Source organism: Montipora foliosa, chromosome 5 (genome assembly GCF_036669935.1).
Source record: "Montipora foliosa isolate CH-2021 chromosome 5, ASM3666993v2, whole genome shotgun sequence".
Classification (NCBI taxonomy): Eukaryota; Metazoa; Cnidaria; class Anthozoa; order Scleractinia; family Acroporidae; genus Montipora; species Montipora foliosa.
In genome coordinates this window covers 16,965,868-16,973,723 of record NC_090873.1, presented here as the reverse complement: position 1 = coordinate 16,973,723, position 7,856 = coordinate 16,965,868, and positions in this window count along the sequence as shown.

The window sequence follows — 7,856 nt, the reverse complement described above, 5'->3', positions numbered from 1 at the left end:
AAATGCTCCGAGCAGATTACAAAGAATGCTGCTGCGACTTCAAAGGTACAACCTAGAAGTGAAATACAAGCCCGGTTCTCAAATGTACGTAGCTGACCACCTCTCAAGAGCATACCTAAAACAGACAAGGGACCAGCCGCACGATGACTTTCAAGTATTTGCTCTGGAGCTGGAGGAAATCAACCCACTGGACACAGTCAAGATCACCAGTGAAAGGTTGTCCCAACTGCAGAAGGCCACCGAACAAGATCCTGCTATGCAAGCCCTGAAGAACACCATTCTGATTGGGTGGCCAGATGCGAAAGAGCAAGTCCCTCTCCCCATTCAAGACTACTGGAATTTTCGCGAAGAACTAACCCTTCACAATTAAAAATCAGCGAATCATCATTCCACGCTCACTAAGATCTGAGATGATAGCACGACTGCACTCCAGCCACCTTGGAATAGAAGCATGTCTCAGGAACGCCAGGGACCGAGTATATTGGCCTGACATGAACAGCCAAATCAAAGAGGCACTAGCCACATGTGAAGTATGTGCCGAATATCAAGCAAGCAACCCCCAACAGCCAATGCAGACCCACAAGATTCCGGATAGACCATGGAGTCGACTCGGAGCAGATCTGTTCACTCTTCAGTCTAAGGACTACATAGTCTTAGTGGACTATTACTCCGACTTTGTGGAAGTCAGCCCGCTCAAGGACGCCAATTCGAAGGCCATAATCAAGTTCATGAAAGCCCAGTTCAGCCGTCACGGTATTCCTGATGTCCTTGTCTCAGACAATGGACCACAGTTTACCAGTAGGGAGTTTGCATAGTTCGCAACACAGTGGGAGTTCCAGCATGTCACCTCATCACCATACCATCCAAAGTTCAACGGAAAAGCTGAGTCAGCCGTGAAAATAGTCAAAGGCCTATTCAAGAAAGCCAACAGAGACAACAAAGATCCGTGGCTTAGTCTCTTAGACTACAGAAATACACCTACAGCCGGAATACAGACAAGCCCTGCACAAAGTCTTATGTCGAGAAGAACCAAGACCCTAGTTCCCATAGCAACCTACCTGCTGTAATCTGAGGTTCCCGAAGGAGTGCCAGATAAAATACAGTGAAAACACCAGCTAGCGAAAAGCTACCACGACCGAAAGGTGAAGGTGTTGCCTGACCTTGACATTGGTCAAGACGTACTTCTAGCCCCGACGCACAGAGGCAGTTCCTGGAAAACAGGAACTTGTGTACAGAAGCTCTCCGACAGGTCCTACCTGGTAGAGACAGCTGGAGAAGTATCCCGGCGAAACAGGCAAGCCATCAGGCCGTTCAAGGAAGCTACTGAAGATGCTAACCAACCAGCTAAGGAAGATACTGCGCAACCAGAAACCGCATCAAAACCATCCAGTTACGAAGCTGATGCGAACAGTCCACCAGTACGAAGAACAAGCTCTCGAAATGTTAAGCGACCTGCTAGATTTGAGGACTACGTCTGCTAGAACATTAATCGTTTTTAATGACTGTCTATGGACTTTTCTTTCTTTTGCTCGGCTTTGACTTGCCCCAGTTTTATCTTGTAATCACTTATTATATATTTTTATTTTGTTTTTTTATAAAAAATAAAAATAAAATAAAAAGAAGGGAGATGTTACAATATTCACCAGTTTTGATTGGTTGATTTTCTAAGTTCAGTGCTATCGCATTACTCGAGTATGTAAGGTTCGATTGAATTAGAATAAATGATATATTTAGCCACAAGTATTCGCGTGCACAACTTACTGAACTCACATCACTCACTTTGTAAATAGTTAACCCCGAAGTCAAAGAAGATACGTTTCGTTTCTGAGGAAACGAAACAAAAACGAATAGAGTGTTGCCTGACTAACAATAAAGGGTATTCCTTTTAACATAATTTACCATGAAACATACATAAAAAATAACACTTCCTTTCTATGAAAAGACGTGATTTGCTTATTGGTACTTGATAAGTCAATAAATAAGAAGGTACAAAAATCTAAAATCACCAGTTGATACTTTAAGTGTGTCCATTGAGATCGCTTTCTGTGTTCTAAGCAAGATCCATTTAACTCCATGACTTTTAGTTTGATTTCCTGTTGTTGTTGTAGTTTTTTTTTTCAGTTGTTTTCTTTTTCCTTGGCTTGGTTGTTTGCCTTGACAGGTTTAGCTTGGTGTTTCTTTCTGTGATTTTAAAAAAGTTTGTGGCCGCTTTATTATGAAAATTGATTCCCTGAGACGTTAACGCATAAGGTAATGGTGAGAGGAACATCAAAATGGGCTCAGTTTGAAAGTAATACGATGAGAAGCTAGAAAATATTACAAAGCCTATTGACAATTGCACAAAGTGCTATACCCCACCCTTTTTTCTCTAGCCCCTTAATTTCTCTGATATAAATACGGGAAGTTAGCATACAATTCTCATGAAATCAGCGACTTCACAATTCGACTCAAAGTTTGTATTGTTTTTCAATGTTATATGACAGAAACTTGGTCCTTACAGCTGCGTCACTTGGGCATTCTTATCACAAAGTGTCTGTCGTTGCTAGACTTTTAAGCCCTATTGTTAAGAAATAGTCAGTGGATCATGGTTCAGCCTTTAGTCTTTTCCGGTCACACCAGTGTTACACAATCTAAATGGGTAATACCCATATAATCTAAATTTAGATCAGTGGGTGCAAGCCATCTCAGATGATCATCCGAGTCATCCAACCATGCATGCACCGTATTTAGGTGTAAGCACCCATTTTGAATAGTGCTGATAAACTGTGTTTAAGTCTTAACGCCCATTCTAAGTAAGCACCCATCTTAAAGTACACATGAAGTGAAAATGTTTTCCCCAAAATCTGAAAATTGAGGTTATAAGAACCATTTTCCAAGAAAATTCAAATTCAAATTTTTTTCACTCACGGCCTGTCCGATAACAGTGGCGCTGGTACATCGAAAGGATGCCATGGAAATGATTGACACTCACTCCATTTGGATCCTGATTTACAAGACAGCTTGTCATGTCTTGGTAAGTTTAAATTTTGTTGTGGTGTTAATGCTTAGATAAGTTGGGAGTTGACATAAATAAAAACAACTAGTAATTTACAGTGCTTCCGCGACTGATTACACCTGACGGGAATTTCCCGTGATCAAAGAAAAAATGAGCAAGTGCTTAATACCCAAACATTTCTAACCCAGGAATCTATCTTTGAAAGATACAGACCAGCTTGGAACGCCGTATTCTAGTTATTTCGTACATATGTGACTGCAACAATATTCCCAAAAAAAAAGTGTCGGAAGAGATAGCCCTATTTTAGTATTTACAAATACATTTTGTTCTTGCAGGTTTCTCAGTACCACAACACACAGATCACTAGTGTCTTAACTTGCACAGTTATTTAAACTTGGATCAGGTCTGTGTCACGATATGCATGGCACAAATCTTCCATTTATCACACAACGGGATTTGGGCTAACGAAATAAACATGTGCGATCCTCAGATATGAAGCTTGGTTTTCTGGTTCTTTGACAAATGAAAAATTTGCAGTTATTCTACTCTATAGATAACAATAAAATTTCGCAGCAAAGGCTTTCAATATATAATACAGAAAGAATTTTTCGCGGTTATTCAAATGTCATTAACGGCGAAGTAGTAACTCAATAACAAAATACAGAGGGAAACTATGTCGCAGTTATTGAAATTTCAGTAACAGTGAAGTAGAATGAGGGGAATACTTCGCAGTTAATGAAATTTCATTATCGGTGAAGTAGCCAATAACAATCATAGAATAAAGGGAATATTTCGCAGTTATTGCAATTTCGTTAACGGCGAAGTAGCCAATCGCAGTAATAGAATAGAGAGAATATTTCGCAGTTATTTAAATTTCATTAACCGGGAAGTAGCCAATAAACATAATAGAATGAACGAAACAGCTTCGCAGTTATTGAAAGTTCATTAACGGTGAAGTAGCCAATAGCAATCATAGAATAAAGGGAATATTTCGCTGTTATTGCAATTTTATTAACGGCGAAGAAGACAATCAACAAAATAGAATAGAGAGAACAATTATTCGCAGTTATTCAAATGTCATTAACGTTGAAGTAGCCAATCACAATAATAGATTAGCGAAGATATTTCGCAGTTAATGAAATTTCATTAACGGCAAAGTAGACAATCATAATAATAGAATAGAGAGCATATTTTGCATTTATTTCAATTTCATTAACGGCGACGTAGCCAATCACAATAATACATTAGCGAAGATATTTCGCTGTCACTGAAATTTCATGAACGGCGAAGTAGGCAATCGTAATAATAGAATAGAGAGAATCTTTTGCAGTTATTTAAATTTCATTCATGGCCAACCAGCCAATCACAATAAGAGATTAGCGAAGATATTTTGCAGTTAATGAAATTTCATTAACAGCGAAGTGGACACTCGTAATAATAGAATACAGAAAATTTTTCGCAGTTATTGAAATTTCATTAATAGCGAAGTAGCCAATAACAATGAATAGAGGGAATATCTCGCAGTCAATGCAGGCCTTTCATTAGATCACAATATCCCATATCGAGTATTATTATTTATAGAAGTTTTATTTACAGGTATTTAACTGTAATCGCCTATGCACTGGCTAGCAATCTAAATCGACTACAAAAACATATAAAACAGCTGCTAACGAGTTTTTTAGACAACCCGAACCATAAAACGTAATCATAAAAATGAAACTGGTCTATGACGTAGAATCATATATGCTTATGGCACTTCATTGCAAGGTATGCTCTTTTTTTTTCTTTTTCCAGAGATGCTAAACTGAACGTTAATCTTACAAACAAAAACCAACATTTGTTTCTGGCAACTTGTTTTCTCTGTTTCATAACATGTATTAGCTTCAATATCCAGGTGAATTACAGTTAGTAAGTATTGATTTTGGGCTTCGAACAACTCGGCTGTTTATGCCAAAAAGTCATTGAACTGTTTGAAAACCTCGTGATCTTAAGTCGATTTTCTTTTTCATTTACACGGTTTGTCTGGGTATATTAAGTCAGTAAGACAAGTAACATGAGTATGAAACTGGATGTCAGTCCTCTCAAAATTATAGCTACAGCTGTGGCAGTTTCTCGAACTGATTGATTGTTTTCAAGTGAATTTTCTTTTGCATGAATGTCTACTTGATTATTCTGATGTCTTTGCTGTTTAGAGTTTTTATCCAATCTACATCAGCCGGAAATTGAACAAAGTACCCGTTCAATTTATCGTAATCCATATTATTATATGGCAAAGCCAGTCTTGGGCAAATCCCAGCGCTCTGATTGGTTGTTTCTCGGTCGGGATTTTGCAGTACGGACCATTTCCGTGGAAACGGTCCAAGCCGTATATTTCTGTTTTGGAGCAAAGCCGGCAAATTCATAATTTGCAACCAAAACAGCGAAAAAGAAACTGTGAATATTGTCATTCTTCACAGTGAAACTACCAGAAGAAGCTAAAAAGATTGAAAGATAAAAAGATAAAAGATACAAAGCTAAAAAGATTGATTGCACCGGAAGTGCATTTTGCTATCAGAAACAGAGTGCCATTTAATAAACAACTTACTAACCGAGCTTGCTCGGGCCGTACTGGGAAATATTGGACCGAGGTCGTTTCACTCGGTCCGTACTGCCACGACCGTGGGCCAATATTCCCCAGTACGACCCGAGCAAGCTCAAGACAGTTGACTCGGGCCACTATTCCCCAGTACGGCCCTCACGCTCAGTTAGTAAGCGGTTAATCGTGCCCTTTATCAATCCAAGTTTCTTTACAACTCCGTCAACATTCTCTTCGTACTCTACTTCAACCCGCGTGTCCTAATCATCGTTTCTCCTTCGTGTAACTTCCGTTTTGATGGTCGTTTGTCTAACCTCGCTCTCTTATCGGGAGGTGTTTGTTCCACTTGGACTTCGCTTTCATTTAGCGAACTGTTTGCTCCTCTCAAACTTAATCGAGATCGCTTTCTCTTTTTTATTTTCTTTTCCTTTGCTACTTGGTTGTTATTCTCGTAGCTTGCATTAATGTTGTGCTCCCTTGCGACAATTTTGACGGCATGTAACCTGTCTTCCATGTAAATATTCTTCATGAGCATCGCAATGTTACTATATCCTTTACCAATTGACTGACGATCTAGGGACTCGACGGCATTGTTGGTATTGGGTGCCGCGTCCCACTCTTCAATATCTCGTAAAGTGTATGCCTTACAAAACATTTTCAGAATTCTCTCTCTTATCCACCACCTCACCCAAAGCGCTGACTGAGACCAATGGGCATTGGTTTGTTGATTACAAGTAGCAGCTAGATCAGGTGGAAAGAGATGTTTCGCCTCGGTTATATTCTTTACACCACAAAGGACGTTAAAAGCCAACTTGAAGTCTGTTTGATTCGTTAGATCTTGTATGGCATGTCCAATGTAGCGAAAGATTTTATATTCCTCTTTGCTTTTTGTAACAATATCACTTACTCGATTACCAGACGTTTTCCAGTGCACATTACACCCGCGCAAAATTTTCTCGCAGAGTTCCGCTCCGATACTTCTTTCAAAGCTGTTATATTCTGCTTGATCAAAATCTACCATGATCTGCCAAAGCGTCTGCCCATTTTTAAACGACGGGTGTATTTTAGTAACGTGGCTAAAAATATTTCACGAATAGCTATTGCATAGGCATCGCCGTCTTGTTTATTCAAAAGAACTCTCGCAACCACGTTAAACTTGGCTTCATGGTAATTTCGTTAAAAGCAACCATGTTCAGTAATAAAGGTCTGGAAATCCATTGTTATTTGTGTATGTGATATCCACTTACAAATCTTTGGTGTTTCTCTGTAGGTGTGCTTGATAGGGAGTGAGAAAGAATGCAAAATTTCTCGAAGGCGAAATAAGGTACTCTTGTCCTTCCATCTGGTATTTCCCCATTTTTTCGTTCACTTTCGCTAAGATTCCTGATCGACCGTCTCTTGCATGTCTTCATATTCTTTCCTGGACTTGTCAAATTCAAGAACTTGAAGGAGTGGGACAATTCCTGGATGTTAGTTTAGTTAGTTTATTGTCAGTCAATCAATCATAGCTCCGCAAGAGAGTATAAAAACGCCATGCAGTTTTGGTAGTTTAAAGCCGCAAGAGAGAGTGAGCTGCCGGAAACGGCAGAGTGCTGAAGTTCCATGCCAGCATAAAAAAGTTAAAACGCTGCAGCTGTGTCTACGAAATCTGTGGTTCTAATATATATATATTTAGGGGGAAACGTTTCGCCGTTACTGACATTTCAATAACTGCAAAATTTGTGGCTCCAACATTTGTGGGGGAAAATATTTCGCAGTTAATGAGATTTAAATTACTGCGGAATCTTCGGTATATAATAAAAGTATACTGATAAAGTTTTTTGCGAACTTTTATTAACTATCTGTACATAAATAGAACTGCAAAATTTTCATTTATATACATACCCTTGGTTTTCTCGAGGAAATTGTCAATAACGTACTTTATCCATGGTACGAAGGCAAATTGTGCTGCAAACACCAGGCTCCAATTGTTCAAATGTTTGATCGCACTATCCATTGGATACATCACTATCCACTGGATAACTCAATTACTTTTGATAGCACTTATCCTGTGGATAGTGATTTTTCTAGTGGATAGCACTATCCACCCTTTGAACAACTGAAGGAACAACTTCAAAATTCAGAAGGATAAGGAAACTTTCATGTATCAAATGAAACCTTATGAAACCTTTTTGTTATGATAAATTTTGGAGAATACTAAGGAGAAAAACAATTAATTCAAGCTAACATTTTGGATGAACAGTAAACAAAATTAATTAACTCCTGGTTGTTTGTTGCCTTGTTAAA